The 16,702-nt window shown below is 39.4% G+C and overlaps 1 pseudogene; it reads right to left on the bottom strand.

Moving 5' to 3' along the window:
- Positions 1-207: 207 nt before the first annotated feature.
- On the bottom strand, positions 208-16,702 carry LOC142433862 (serine/threonine-protein phosphatase 2A catalytic subunit beta isoform-like; annotated as a pseudogene).

The raw sequence follows: 16,702 nt of genomic DNA on the forward strand, positions 1-16,702 counted from the left end.
CTGTTCTTGAGGGGTTTACCTTACCTTGGTTCTTTGTGCCATGAGCTCTTATATGTACCAGTGTACATGCTCCGGTCTAGCCTGCAGTGAAAGGCAGGACTGGGTCATGATAGTGGAGACTGAGGAAGCCTCAAGGCACCAGGGGAATATTGTATGTTGCATCAGTGCTTTACTGTGCCTTTGTTGACTCATTCAGGAAGGAATATTTTAAAGTGTTTTCACCTCCATGACAGGTTGGTGAGCACAAGAAACCAGTGTGAGAAAATTGGCATGACTAATATTTCAGAAATGCCTTGTCCAAATGTGTACCCAGTACCATGATCATCGGGTTCTGACCATAATACATCACACATTGGGCCCTGATGTGGAATTTCTGGTAATCGATCCAGGGCTCTTATGATCTATGGATGGAGAGAGGCCACCATGGAGGCAGGATATCTGTCCATCTACTAAAGCTGTGAGTGGAAGATAATTAAATAGATCTGTAAAATATTTCCAAATATTAGCATTTCCATATTTTCATAGACATTCCTCATAAAAGCCCTATTCTTGAGTAATTTGTCAGATTTTGTGGTTTCCTCTTAATATTGTAATACATTCTAGAAAAGACACCTTTAATGCCACAAGAAGAGTCACAGTCTCCATGGAATAATAACCTTTTTTATCTACGTTGTCGCCCATGAATAGTTTGCATTTTGTGATTTCCCACCAAATTCTGAAGAATTCCGTAAGACTTTGGAATTGACCCTGAACATCTACACAAATGGTAACAGTGCAATGGACCTCTTGCACATTTAACTCTTTTTTTCCCCACATTTGATTCTTTTGTTAAAATTTCCTTAGCCTTTTCCTCACAGGGTTCATGAAGAAAGACAAAGGTGATTAAAAAGACAGGAAAGAAAGAAAAGATCAAAGTGGATGTCAGAAGAGACTATGAAACTTGACCTTAGTCATAGAGGAACTAAAGCAAATGAAAGAAAGGGTGAAGGCAAGGAGCTGAATAGAACATTTCAAAGGGCAGCTCGAGAAGACAAAGCCAAAAATTATAATGAAATGTGTAAGGACCCTGAATTAGAAAACCAAAGGGGCAACATATGCTCAAATGTGATTGATACAATTGAGGTATGGATTGTTATAGGAGCTGAAGAACCCCCAATGAAATGATTAAAAAAGAAACAAAAAGAAAACCAAAAGGGAAGAACACTTGCAGCATATCTGAAACGGAAAGAACTCAAGGAAAAAATTCAAACCTCAAATTGCAATTTGGAAAAATTCTGTAGGCAAAATATTGAATGATGCAGGAAGCATCCAGAGAAGATGGGGGTGAATAAACAGAAGATGGAAAGAATACATAGAGGCACTTTACTAAAGGGAACTAGTCAACATTCTACGATTTCAAGAGGTAGTACATGAGTGAGAAACAATGGTGCTGAAGGAAGAAGTTCAAACTACACTGAAAGCATTAGACAAAAAGAAGGCTCCAAGAATTGGTGGAGTACCCATAGAAATGTTTCAGCAAGCTGAAGAAGCAATGGAATCACTCACTGGTCTATGCCAGGAACTTTGGAAGACAGCTGTTGGCCAACTAACTGGAAGAGATCCACATTTGTGTCCATTCCAAACAAAGGTGACACAACAGAATGCTCAAACTATAGAATGATATTGTTTATATTGCACAGAAATAAAATTTTGTTAACAATCATCAGCCACGGTTTCAGCAGTACATTGACAGGGAAGTGCCAGAAGTTCAGGCCGGGTTCAGAAGAGGTAGTGGAACAAGGTCTGCCATTGCTGATGACAGATGGATCTTGGCTGAAAGCAGAGAATACCAGAAATTGGTTTACTTGTGTTTTATTGACTATTCAAAAGCATTCGACTTTGTGGACCATAATAAACCATGGATAACCTTGAGGAGAATGAAAATTCCAGCACGTTTCATTGTGTTCGTTCAGAACTTGCATATGGATCAAGAGGCAGTTAGTTGTGGGACTGTACCAAGGGAATGCTGCATAGCTTAAAATCAGGAAAGTTGTGCTTTAGGGTTGTATCCTCCCACCATATTTATTCAGTCTGGATGTTGAGCAAGTCATCAGAGAAGCTGGATTATATGAAGAGTGTGGCATCAGGATTGGAGGAAGGCTGATTTTCAAACCTGTCATTTGCTGATGATGCAATCTTGGTTGCTGAAAGTGAGGAGGACTTGAAGCACTTGCTGATGAAGATCAAAGATTGTAGCCTTCAGTGTGGATTACGACTCAATGTAATGAAGATCAAAAATCCTTGCAACTGGACCAATAGATTAACATTATGACAAATGGAGAAAAGGTTGAAGTCAAGGATTTTGTCTCACTTGGATCCACAATCAATGCTCCTGGAAACAGCAGTCAAGAGCGCAAAAGACATATTGTGTTTAGTAAATCTGCTGCACAAGTTTTCTTTAGAGTATTGAAGAACAAGGATGTTACTCTGAGAATTAAGTTGTGTCTGACTCAAATCACGATATTATCCATTACATCATATGCATGTGCAAGTTGGATGTTGAATGAGGAAGCCTGTAGAAGAATCGATGCATTAGAATTGTGGTGCTGGAGAAGAATATTGAAAGTACCATGGACTGCCAAAGGACAAACTGATCTGTGTCAGAAGAAGTAAGGCTAGAGTGCTTCTTGGAGGCAAGGATGATGAGACGCCATCTTACATATTTTGGACATTTTGTTAGGAGAGAAGAGTCCCTGGCAAAGGGCATCATGTTTGGTAAAGTGGAAGGGGGAAAAAGAGGAAGGTTCTCAACAAGATGAATTGACAAAGTAGCTGCATCAATGGGGTCAGGAATAGGAACAATTGTGAGGATGGCGCAGGACCATGCAGTGTTTTGTTTTGTTGTGCATAGGGTTGCCGCGGTCCAGCTGCAGCGGGTTCGGGTCCACCGCTAGGTGGGTAAGGCTTCGGCGAGTGGGAGACAGAAATCACACAACTCAAAGGTTGCGGTGACTGTTCCAATTTTATTCATGTAAAGCTTCAACTTATATATTCTTTTTCTTGGCTTAAAGCTTATGGCCTGAGATCATACATTAGGAAATTCTCAGGCCACAAGACCGTAACAAGTTACATCAAGCACATCATGATTCTTGGTTAAAAATTAGTGCATCCTGAAACTAAAACATTTTCATACAAGGGTGATAGACATAAACCTTCTAACAATAACTGAGCACACTTCATCCAACTAAGGCGCATTGTTCTAACTATGAAATCAATAAAGCATTAATACATTTCATTATCAAAAATTACTTGACAGGCTTTGGCTGTTCTTTCTGTTCTTTCTTAGGCTGTTCCTCTAAGGCTTTCATTTCTTGTTCTTACTTTTCCACTAAGTTCCCATAAATTAAACTCCCCAAAGTCTTTCTGTACCAAGGTATGAGTTGCCTCACAATAGGTAGCTTTGCTACAGTGGACTTCAAGTTGCCTCACAATAGGTAGCTTTGCTTCAGTGGACTTCAAACATCACGGAGGCCCTCTTTTTGCTAACTGTTCCATAAAACTTAAACTATCGAAAGGAACTTGTACACCTTTCTTTGTTAACTATTCTTGAGCCATTTCCATTGTAAGCCCTCGTATAAGGTAAATCAGGGTCAGGAACTCTATTTCTCTTTGGGTCATTTCCTGGAGAGGGATGCTGTATTCTGCCCCCTATGCGATAACCAAGATAAGGAAAGGGAAAAACTGGATGATAAACTTTTTTAGAATTTTGCACAAAAGCCCTCCAAATAACTATGGCAAGGACAATCAAACAAGTTCAAATACATGTCGAGAGCGGGTTTGGGCAGCCAACTCCCACCGTCCAGCTTCTCTGAAGCCAGGCCAGGCGTTGTTCGACTCTGTCTTCGACATCACACGGCAGGACTGGTCCCCTCATAGGGTCACTATGGATCTCGGCAGTCTCGATGGCACTTAACAACAATGACAGACACTCTTGGCTAGGTGTTAAGTCAGACCTGTCAATAGGGTCATAGCTTGATGCTGTCTCCTTGGTGGCGTGGTCTTCTCATAAGGCAGACGCTCTTTCCCCTTCCCCTTCCTGCTTGCTGGCCACCTGAGAGCTGCCAGAATCCTGCCATGTTTCCACTGACCTTGGATCCGTGGGACTCTGTCCCGATAGGCCTGTTTTCTGCCTGCATTTTGCATCATGGCATGTGGCACCGTGAGTCTCAGGAGGGTCTCATGGACTAGTATCAGACTTATGGACTTGAGTTGGGCTGGGTTGCTTTCCTGCTATATAATTACTTCTTGTTTTTTAAAATCATTTTATTAGGGGCTCATACAACTCTTATCACAATCCATACCTACACCAATTGTGTAAAGCACATTTGTACATTCATTGCCATCATCGTGCTCAAAACATCCACTCTGCACCCAAGCCCCTGGCATCATCTCCTCATTTCCCCCCTCCCGCCCCACTCCCCTCTCCCTTATGAACCCTTGATAATTTACAAATTATTATTTTGTCATATTTTGCACTGTCTGACATCTCCTTTCACCCACTTTTCTGTTGTCTATCCCCCAGGGAGGAGGTTATATGTAGATCCTTGTAATCAGTCTCCCCTTTCCAATCCACCCTCCCTCCACTCTCCCAGTATCGCCACTCACACCACTGGTCCTGAAGGGATCATCCACCCTGGATTCCCTGTGGTTCCAGTTCCTATCTGTACCAGTGTACATCCTCTAGGCAAGTCAGATTTGTAAGGTGGAATTGGGATCATGATAGTGGATGAAGAGGAAGCATTTAGGAACTAGAGGAAAGTTGTATGTTTCATCGTTGCTACATTGCACCCTGACTGGCTCATCTCCTCCCCGAGACCCTTTTGTAAGGGGATGTCCAGTGGCCTACAAATGGGCTTTGGATCTCCACTTCACACTCTCCCTCATTCACAATGATACGATTTTTTGTTCTGATGATGCCTGATCCCTGATTCCTTCGACACCTCGTGATCACACAGGCTGGTGTGCTTTTTCCATGTGGGCTTTGTTGCTTCTGAACTAGATAGCTGCTTGTTTACCTTCAAGCCTTTAGGACCTCAGGCGCTATCTCTTTTGATAGCCGGGCACCATCAGCTTTCTCTGCCACATTTGCTTATGCACCCATTTATCTTCAGTGATCGTATCAGGGAGGTGAGCATACAATGCCATGATTTTTGTTCTTTGATAAAGCTCTTTCTTATACACATGAATGTCACTGAATTTGTTTCTCTAGCTAACCTAGCCTAATAGGTTTTTGCGCACTTTGTTATAATCCTTTATTTTGTTTTCTTAGTCTGCTCTTTGAAATCCTTTGGTCAGCTCCTTCACTTTGTTTTGTCCATTTACTTTAGCTATTCTGCGTTGAAGAGCAAGTTTCAGTGTCTCTGCTGACATCCATTTTGGTGTGTTTTTTCCCCCTGTATTTTGAATGACCTTCTTCTTTCTTTGTGTATGATGTCATCCTACAACTCATCTGGTCTTTGATCATTAATGTTCAATAAATCAAATGTATTGTTGAGATGGGCTTTAAATTCAGGTGGGATATGCTCAAGGTCATACTTTGATTTTTGTGAACTTGTTTTGATTTTCTTCACCTTCTACTTGAACTAGTGTATTAGCTACGGATGGTCTGTTTTGACTGATGATACTGAGATTCTCCATCATCTCTTTCCATAGATGCAGTCGATTTTATTTCTGTGAATTCTGTCTCGTGATGTTGATGTGTATTTGCCATCAATAAGTCATTGAACTTGCAACATCTTATTATATTATCTCAGGCTCAGTTTCTATCATTAAGGGCATATTTTCCACTTACCAATGCTTGTTTCCAACGTTTATACCACAATCACCAGTAATTATCAATGTACCATGATCACAAGTTTGATCAAATTCAAACAGCAGAAAATAGTAAATATCTTCATCTTCTTTATCTTTGCCATTATTGTTGTGTAAATTTTAATAGTGGTCTTATTAACTGGTCTTCCTTGCAGGTGTATGGCTATCATCCTATCACCTTGTTGATTCTATAATCTGTAGAGTCTATAATTCTACATTAAGTACTTCTGAAGTCAACTTGAATGTTTCCAATACCTTGGGGAGATGCCTGGAGTGCTTTAGTGGCCTCAGAGGTCCTTCCTTAACTTGAGCTACCTTGAATCTAAACTACTAATTTTATGAAGTGTTGAATTCACCTGGGTCCTGGACCTCCACCCACTTAAACTCATCTGAGGCCTCATTTCCTATGGTTCCCAGAGCATCCTCCTGTGCTTGTCTCATTTCTTACATCATCCTTCCCAAAGGTGTTTCTCTAATTTATTTTGCTAACTGCCCCCCCTAAAGTCACATCAGAGGTCCTTGTGGAAAAGGAAAAGGGGAAGAGGTGTCCCTAAGGTGAGGATGTGAATCCAGTGCATCTGGAGATTAAATGAAATATCTTTCTTCTGCCTTCCCTTGAAAGATTCCCCCCGTTAAATACCTGAACAAGGCTGCTAATAGGGCTGCAGAGTGGTGAGGGAAAGAATGGATCAGACCTCAGTACTGATTTCCAGAGAGGTGAGTGTCAAAAATGGAGGGCCAGGAAGAGCCCTGTATCTCCCTGAAAGAGAATCAGCAGAGTGAGGCTGAGTCACGTAGAAGTTTGGGGCTATATATATCTATGAATTTGTACCTACCTATGTGCTTATAAATATGTCTGCTTCCCGACACTGGGAAAATAAAGGAAAGCTTGTCTTGTCAGTGAGGAAGATATTGAAGCAAGAGAGTGACAAGTCTCTAGAATGGATATTGCTTGAGGTAGTATCACATGAGCAAAATTACCAGAGAGATCTGACCCTGGTGCTGAGATAATCTGGATCCTATCATCTGACACTTTCTGCAGTGCAAGGCAGTGCTGTTACCTGCAGCCAGAGAACAGAGACAAAGATTTCAGGGTATCCTTGACAAAGATCAGGACATGGGCTGAGGGACCAGAATAAGTCAATGTCCCCTTTTTCAAAAACAGTTTTATTGACATATAATTCATGCACCATACAATTAAATCTTTGACTATATTAAAAAGGGTTGCGGAAACATTGCTACAGTAAATTGTGGAGCACTTTTTCCAGTTTTGTACTCATTTTTATTAGTTCCCCCTTGCACGCAAACTTCCCCTTTCATAACCCTAAGAAACTACTAATCTAGTTGCTGTCTCTATAGATTTGCCTCTTCTGGATTTTACATAAAGAAAATCTTACACAAAATCCCAAGCAACAATAACAAAGTAAAATACAGAAAGTTCCAATAAAAAAGAAATTAGAAAATAATAAATAGAAAACACATTAAGAACGAATCCCAATTCTACCCTACACATCTGGCTGGACCAGAGGATGTACACCGGTACAGATAGGAACTGGGAACACAGGGAATCCAGGACAGATGAACCCCCTTAGGACCAGTGGTGTGAGTGGCAATACCGGGAGGTTGGAGGGAAAGTGAGGGAGAAAGCCGGAGCAGATTACAAGGATCTACATATAACCCCCTCCCTGGGGGACAGTTAGCGAAGTGGGTGAAGGGAGACATTGGACGGTGTAAGATGTGACAAAAGAATAACAATTTATAAATTATCAAGGGTTCATGGGGGAGGAGAGGATCGGGGAGGGAGGGGAAAATGAGGAGCTGATACTAAGGGCTCAAGGAGAAAGCAAATGTTTTGAGAATGCTGATGGCAGCAAATGTACAAAACTGCTTGACACAATGGATGTATGTATGGATTGTGATAAGAGTTGTATGAGCCCCCAATAAAATGATTAAAATATATATAAGCTGTAAAAGGGACTAGTATGTTTCAGCTTTCTGCAAATTAGTTGTGGCATGTTAGGCACAAGTATTAATTTTATTGTCTTTATTTAGATATTTTGTATATGGTTTAAGGAGGTGTATAGATGACAAATTGACAAGGGGAAGACTGTAATAGTTACTGTCATGTATTAACTTGGCTTGGATGTGTTCCTCAGGAGTTTTTAGCAGACCCTATGCCATATTTAATTTTGTGATCTCATATAAGCTGCCTTTCAGTTGGAAGGGGAGATTACTTGGGAGTGTGGTCTGCATCCAATATGTAAATGGATATTCTGGCAAAGCTCTCATTCTCTCTTGCTCCTGTATGTGTCTTGTCTGATATCTAGTTCTTGGCACATGAAAAGCCTGTAGACAAATGCTTACCTTCATATTTTGGATTTCCAGCTACTGCTAGCTCATGAATGAACAACCTGCTACTTGACCCACAAATTTGGGACTTGCCAGCCTCCATAATTTTTGAGCCATTTCCTTGAAGTAAATAAATCACTCTCCGTTTCTGTGGGAAAAGAAAAGGAAAACAAATGATAAGATGTTAAATTTTAACCTAACTATATCTGCATTAATTCATTGTCTGATGCATTTTGCTTGAGGGCAGGGCTTTTCACATCCCTGGTCAATGGTCTAAGGGTATTCAGTGAAGGCTTATTCTGCATGGGGGTCTCTGCAAAAGGATTGTGGGCTTTCACTGTCATCCATAACCTTCTGAAAATCAGGTGCTCAGAATTCAAGCTCCAATATACTTCCCTCCTCTGATCTTGGATTTTGTTATTACAATCCGATCACACAGGCTGATGTTCTTCTGTGTGGGCTTAGCTGACACCTCACTTAAAGGGCTGCTTGTTTTAACAGAAGCTTTTCAGACCCCAGATGCTATTTTTCCCCCCCGATTGCTAGGCACCATCTGATTTCTTCACCATAGGTGATATATAATAATCACTTCAGTGATCCCTTCATGAAAGTAACTATTGAACTGATTTTTCTTAGGTTAGAAGCCAATGTCCTTTTGATTTTTTCCCCTCTCTGATTACAAAAGGATGCTTACCCAAAGTAAAAATAAAATCCAAATACTGCAGGAATGAACAAAACAGAAAGTTTATGTGTTCGTGGAACACATACACACACACGCGCGCGCGTGCATAACCACTGTTAACAGCCCGAGTGTTTGTTTCACAAATAGAGTTTGTTTATGTTATGCAGAAGAGATGCTATTATATACATTGTTCTGCAAATTGTTTTCGTCACCTTAAATTATATTTTTCCACTATCAGTGTATATGCAGATCTACTATATTCTTTCAAAATTTTATCATATGGATGTATAATAATAAAAAATAATTGCTATACAATTTAATAGCTTGAAAGTATTGAAAAGACTTGTACATATGATTGAACTATGGAATGGTATGATGTCTGGATTAGCTCCCAGTAAAATATTTTTTTTAAAGTTATGCAATCATCACCACAACCTTTTTTAGTTGGATCATAACTGTACTGTTTCTGAGCTGTAGCTATTTCTAAACAGTTCTATAATGGGAATTTTTCTACCCTTACTTGGGATGATTGGGGAAATCTTCCGAAAGACAATCCTTAAGAAGCTGACTTGCTTGTTGAGACAAAAAGCAAGCATTTAACATTTTTTTAAATCATTTTATTGGGGCTTGTACAATTCTTTTTTTTTATTTTAACAATTTATTGGGGCTCATAAAATTCTTTTCACAGTTCATACATATACATACATCAATTGTATAAAGCACATCTGTACAGTCTTTGCCCTAATCATTTTTTTCTCTTTTCTTCTTTTACATTTTATTAGGGACTCATACAACTCTTACCACAATCCATACATATACATACATCAATTGTATAAAGCACATCCATACATTCCCTGCCCCAATCATTCTCAAGGCATTTGCTCTCCACTTAAGCCCCTTGCATCAGGTCCTCTTTTTTTCCCCCCCTCCCTCCCCATTCCCCCCTCCCTCATATGTCCTTGGTAATTTATACATCGTTATTTTGTCATATCTTGCCCTATCCGGAGTCTCCCTTCCCCCCTTCTCTGCTGTCCCTCTCCCAGGGAAGAGGTCACATGTGGATCCTTGTAATCAGTTCCCCTTTTCCAACCCACTCACCCTCCACTCTCCCAGCATCGTCCCTCACACCCTTGGTCCTGAAGGTATCATCCACCCTGGAGTCCCTGTACCTCCAGCCCTCATATGCACCAGTGTACAGCCTCTGTCCTATCCAGCCCTGCAAGGTAGAATTCGGATCATGGTAGTTGGGGGGAGGAAATATCCAGGATCTGGGGGAAAGCTGTGTTCTTCATCGATACTACCTCACACCCTAATTAACCCATCTCCTCTCCTAAACCCCTCTATGAGGGGATCTCCATTGGTCGACACTTGGGCCTTGGGTCTCCACTCTGCACTTCCCCCTTCATTTAATATGATATATATATACATATATACACATACATATATACATATACACATATATACACATACATACACACACTTATATCTTTTTTTTTTTTTGCATGATGCCTTATACCTGGTCCCTTGGGCACCTCGTGATCGCACTGGCCGGTGTGCTTCTTCCATGTGGGCTTATTTGCTTCTGAGCTAGATGGCCGCTTGTTCACCTTCAAGCCTTTAAGACCCCAGACGCTATCTCTTTTGATAGCCGGGCACCATCAGCTTTCTTCACCACATTTGCTTATGCACCCATTTGTCTTCAGCGATCCTATCATGGAGGTGTGCAGTCAATGATATGATTTTTTGTTCTTTGATGCCTGGTAACTGATCCCTTTGGGACCACTCGATCACACAGGCTGGTGTGTTCTTCCATGTGGACTTTGTTGCTTCTGAGCTAGATGGCCGCTTGTTTATCTTCAAGCCTTTAAGACCCCAGTCACTATCTCTTTTGATAGCCGGGCACCATCAGCTTTCTTCACCACATTTACTTGTTCACCCACTTTGACTCCAGCCATTGTGTCGGGAGAGTGAGCATCATAGAGTTCCAATTTAATAAAAGAAGGCATTTATGCATTGAGGGGCATTTAACATTTTAAGAGACATTTCAAAATTGTTCATGGCACTAATTCCTTTGTCACTAACAGTATGGGTATTGTCAACATTCATAATGTTTGCTAATGTGATAGGGGAAGGAATGAATTATTAATATTTGTCCAATTTTTAATATCAGATTACACATTTCATTTTTTTTAGGTTTAAAAAATTTCTTCTGTGATTTTCTTGTTTGTATCTTTTTATTTTAAGGTTTGCCCTTTTCTTTATGATCTGGAAGAGTTCGTGCATATTGAGGGTATTTGCCTTTGTTTATCAAATGTATTACAAATACATTTCACACTATTTCTTGTAGTGTAGCTTCATTTATTGAACATTTTTTGCATTAAGTTTTAATTGTTTTATAACTAAGTCAGATATTTTTTTCCATTACAGCTTCAAACTCCCTCCTTACCTACCCACGATATTTGCAAAGGCTAACCCTGACCTAAGCATAGGAAAACATTACCATAAAGCTGCTTTTAGTATTTTCTTCTGGCCTGCCCAGAACAATACTTTTTTTTTGAAAATGTCTTAAATATAATACAAAATCTTGAACCGAGCCCTGTGCTGTAGAGTCCATTCTGATTTAGCAACTCTAGAATTTCCAGTAGAACTGTCTAATAGGTTTCTTAGTCTATAATCTTGACAGAAGTCAACGCCACACATTTTTCTTCCCCAGAGTGGTTGGTGAGTTCAATTGTCCACTTTTTTTGTTAGCAGCTGAGTGTTTAACCATTGCACCTCCATAGTAGCTCCTTGGCCCAATATGACTTACTGAAAATTTGAAAAATGTCAATAAAACAATTGTGAGATTTTGGGAAATACAGGATGACTTTCATTTCATGGAGGCTGTATCCAGTGTATCTGAATCAGGTATATTTTTTAGAAATCCTTTTACTGGGGGCTCTTACAGCTCTTATAACAATCCATACATCCATTGTATTAAGCACATTTGTACATATGTCGCCATCATCATTTTCAAAACATTTTCTTTCTATTTGAGCCCTTGATAACAGCTCCTCTTTTCGCTCCTCCCTTCCCCACCCTTCCACCCTTGTGAGCCCTTGATAAATTAGAAATTATTGTTATTTTCATATTTTACACCATCCGCTGTTTGTCTCCATTGGGGTGTGTGTACTCTACCTCGATCATTGAAGTTGTTTCCCCCTTCTTCCCCTTCCCCTCAACATTCCCCCTACCCTCATGGTATTGCTACTCCCATTAGTGTTCCTTAGGGGCTTATCTGTCCTGCATTCCATGTGTGGAGCGCTCTTATCTGTACCAGTGTACATGCTCCAGTCTAGCTAGGTTTGTAAGGTAGAACTGGGGCCATGATAGTGGGGGCGGGGGTGGGGGAGGAGAGGAAGATTTAAAGAACTAGAGGAATGTTGTATGATAAACCAGATATTCTTGGAATCTGTCGTTCTCAAAGGCTAACAAGAACTCCACATCTTTCCAGACCCATGAAAAAGCTCCCACACAATGCCAACTCAGCTGAGTGCCTGCTAAAAAGCCCACAAAAGGACAAGACTGCCTAAAGACATAAGCTACAGGGTATTAGTACACAGAAAGAGTATAAGGCTTCTAGGGTCATGCATTTCCCTCCCCCCAGCCCCTTTAAAAGCTATCAGATTTATGAGGAGTGCTGTAGGTTGAACTATATCCCCTCAAAAGATGGAATCTGTGGATGGAATCTCATTTGGAAGTGGGGTCTTTACAGATGTGTTCAAGTTAATCTGAGATCATCCTGAATGAGAGTTGGACTTTAATCCAGTGACTGGTGTCCTTAAATATATAGGGAGACGTAGAGACACAACACATGCACAAGGGAGACAATGATGTGAAGGTGGAGTTAGGCAGCTACAAGATAGATTCTTTTCTTTTGGCAGGCCATGGCATTTTCAAAATTCTTTGCCAACATTGTAATTCAAACACATCAATTCTTCCATATACTTTATTCATTGTCCTACTTTCACATGCATATAAGGTGATTTACAGTACCTTGGCTTGGGCGGTGCACTTTAGTCTTCAAAATGACATCCCTGCTCTTCAACATTTTAAAGAGGTTTGTGCAGCAGATAAACCCAAGGCAATACATTATTTGATTTATTGACTACTGCTTCCATGAGCATTGATTGTAGATCCAAACAAAATGAAATCCTTGACTTCATTTTGTCTATTGGTTCAGTCGTGAGGATTTGGGTTTTCTTTACAATGAGTTATAATTCATACTGAAGGCTGAAGTCCTTTATTTTTATCAACAAGTACTTTGAAGAAGAAAATCTGTTAAAGCCAACTTTTAAAATTTATTGCTTCTTTCCTATTTACTTTGGGTTTAATTTGTCCTTTTTTTAGGTTTTAAAAAATGTTTAGTTTTGGATTGTATGCTTTTTCCTTTTTAAAATCATTTTATTGGGGGCTCATACAACTCTTATCACAATCCATACATATATCAATTGTGTGAAGCACATTTGTACATTCATTGCCCTCATCATTCTCAAAACATTTGCTCTCCACTTAAGCCCCTGGCATCAGGTCCTCATTTTTCCTTTCCCTCCCTGCTTCTTTCTCCCTCATGAACCCTTGATAATCTATAAATTATTGTTTTGTCATATCTTGCCTGGTCCGATGACATCTCCCTTCACCCACTTTTCTGTTGTCCGTCCCCCAGGGAGGAGGTCACATGTAGATCCTTGTAATCAGTCCCTCCTTTCCAACCCACCCTCCCTCTACGCTCCCAGTATCGCCACTCACACCACTGGTCCTGAAGGGATCATCTGTCCTGGATTCCCTGTTTCCAGTTCCTATCTGTACCACTGTACATCCTCTGGTCAAGCCAGACTTGTAAGGTAGAATTGGGATCATGATAGTGAGGGAGGAAGAGGCATTTGGGAACTAGAGGAAAGTTAAGTTGTATGTTTCATTGTTGGTACATTGTACCCTGACTGGTTCGTCTCCTCCCTGAGACTCTTCTGTAAGGGGATCTCCAGTGGCCGACAAATGGGCTTTGGGTCTCCACTCTGCACCCCACCCCCCCATTCACTATGGTAAGATTTTTTTGTTCTGATGATGCCTGATACCTGATCCCTTCGACACCTTGTGATCACACAGGCTGGTATGCTTCTTTCATGTGGACTTTTTTGCTTCTGAGCTAGATGGCGGCTTGTTTACCTTCAAGCCTTTAAGACCTGAACTTTTTTCTTTTTTAACATAAGCATTCAAACTTTTATTTTTCTCTAAATATTTCCATAGCTGCATCCCATGAATTGTGCTAAGTAGAAATTCTGTCATCATTCAGTTTGTAATGTGTTCTAATTTGTCTTTTGATGATTTCTTTGACTCATAAGTTTTTTAGAAGTATGTACTATAATTTAAATTTAAATATTTAGAAAGCTTGAAAAATATGTTATTGTTATTGATTTCTAGCTTAATTCCATTTTGGTCAGAAGGATTATTTTGTAATATTTCAATCTTTAACATTTTAAATTTATTGAGACATGGATTTTAGTGCAGTAAGTGGTATACATGGTGAATCTACTATATGTACTTGAGAAGAATATGTATTCAAGGCAATCAATAGTGTTAAGAACTTTAATGCTGGGGGAACCGATTACAAGGATCTACGTATAACCTTCTACCTTGGGGATGGACAACAGAAAAGTGGGTGAAGGGAGACATCGGATAGTGTAAGATAAGACAAAATAATAATAATTTATAAATTATCAAGGGTTCATGGGTGAGTGGGGAGTGGGGAGTGAGGGGAACAAAATGAGGAACTGACAGCAAGGGCGCAAGTAGAAAGCACATGTGTTGAGAATGATGATGGCAACAAATGTACAAATGCGCTTGACACAATAAATGTGTGCATGGATAGTGATAAGAGTTGTACGAGCCCCAATAAAATGATTAAATAAAAAAAAAAGAACTTTAATGCCAGGGATTGGTAAACTTTTAATGTAAAAGCCCAGAGGTAAATTATTTTATGTTTGTGGGCACCATAAGATCTTTGTTGTTTCTCTTCCTCCTCCTCCTCCTCCTTCTCCTCTCTTTCTGTTCTCTCTTTCTTCTCCTTTGTTGTTAAAAGGGAAAAGTCATTTTTGGTCCATGGGCTATACAGAGCTAGCCTTGGATGGGATTTGATTGGTAAGCTGGCTGCAGTTTACTGACTACTTTTCTAAGTCTTAATATCTTTCCTGTTCTCTTACTTGATGAGAGAAGGGATTAAAATCTACAACTGTGATTTTGGATTTGTCCATTTCATATTTTAATCCTAGCCATTTGTGCTTCATGCATTTTGAAGCTATGTTGTTAGACACAGGCACATTTGTAAATATTATATCTTCTTGAAGAACTATATGCTACTGTTATCATTATGACATGTAGCCTTAAACATCATTTTATTGACATATAATTCATATAACATACACTTCAATAGTTTGGTCATATTAAAGAGAGTTTTACCATCATCACTGCAATCATTCCAAAACATTTTATTCCTTCTTATATTCATTGTTATTAGCTCCCCATTGCTTTCCAACCACCTTCCTATTCCCCAATAAGCCATTAATCGAGTTTAATATTTTTAAAATCCTTATAATAACATCTGTTTTTTAATTGGATTGTTCAGCCAATTTACATTTAATTATTTACTTCTATGGTTGGAATTTCAGTCTGCCTTATCCATTTTTTAAAAACAATTTATTAGGGGCTCATACAACTCTTATCACAGTCCATACATATACATACATCAATTGTATAAAGCACATCTGTACATTCTTTTCCCTAATCATTTTTTCTCCTCTTTTCTTTTTTTACATTTTATTAGGGACTCATAGAACTCTTATCACAATCCATACATATACATACATCAATTGTATAAAGCACATCCATACATTCCCTGCCCCAATCATTCTCAAAGCATTTGCTCTCCACTTAAGCCCTTTGCATCAGGTCCTCTTTTTTTTTTCCCCTCCCTCCCCTCTCCCCCCTCCCTCATGTGCCCTTGGTAATTTATACATCGTTATTTTGTCATATCTTGCCCCATCCGGATTCTCCCCTCCCCCCAGCCTTATACATTTTTTATCTCTTTAAAAAACCCTCATTTTAATTAAGGCAAAAATTACATACAAAATATTGCACACATTTTAAGTATGTACTTTTATGAGTTATGGTAAAGATATACACAATGATATTGATGATACAGAATATTTCCATAATGTTCAAAATTCCCCTTGTGCCTCTTTGCCATCACTACTACCCCTATTTTCCTGCACTTGTCTGGTAGGTTAAATTCACCCTGTCTAGAATTTATATGAATGAAATAAATATGCGTCATTTCAAGTTCACCTTTTTTCACTTAGCATAATGATTTTAGATTTATCCAAGTTGTTGGATGTATGAATAACTCATTCATTTGGATTGTTTAATGGTATTCCACTGTATAGATGTGTCACATTCACCTATTGATGGATATTTGGAATTCATCCAGACTGGGGTTAATATTTATATGGTAATATAAAATTTCATATATAAATCTTTGGATGCATATATGTTTTCAAGTCTCTTGAGTAAATATCCAGAGGTGGAATTTCTGGGTCATATGTCAAAGTTGGACATTGAATAAGGAAGACCAAAGATGAATTGATGTATTATGAATTATGGTACTGGAGAAGAATCTTGAAAGTTCCATAGATCTCCAAAACAAAACCAAAATTGTTCTAAAGAAGTACAGCCAGGATGCTCCTAAGAAGCAAGGATACCAAGATTCGTTTCACGTACTTTGGCCAT

This window comes from Tenrec ecaudatus, chromosome X (assembly GCF_050624435.1).
Source record: "Tenrec ecaudatus isolate mTenEca1 chromosome X, mTenEca1.hap1, whole genome shotgun sequence".
In the NCBI taxonomy this organism is placed as follows: domain Eukaryota; kingdom Metazoa; phylum Chordata; class Mammalia; order Afrosoricida; family Tenrecidae; genus Tenrec; species Tenrec ecaudatus.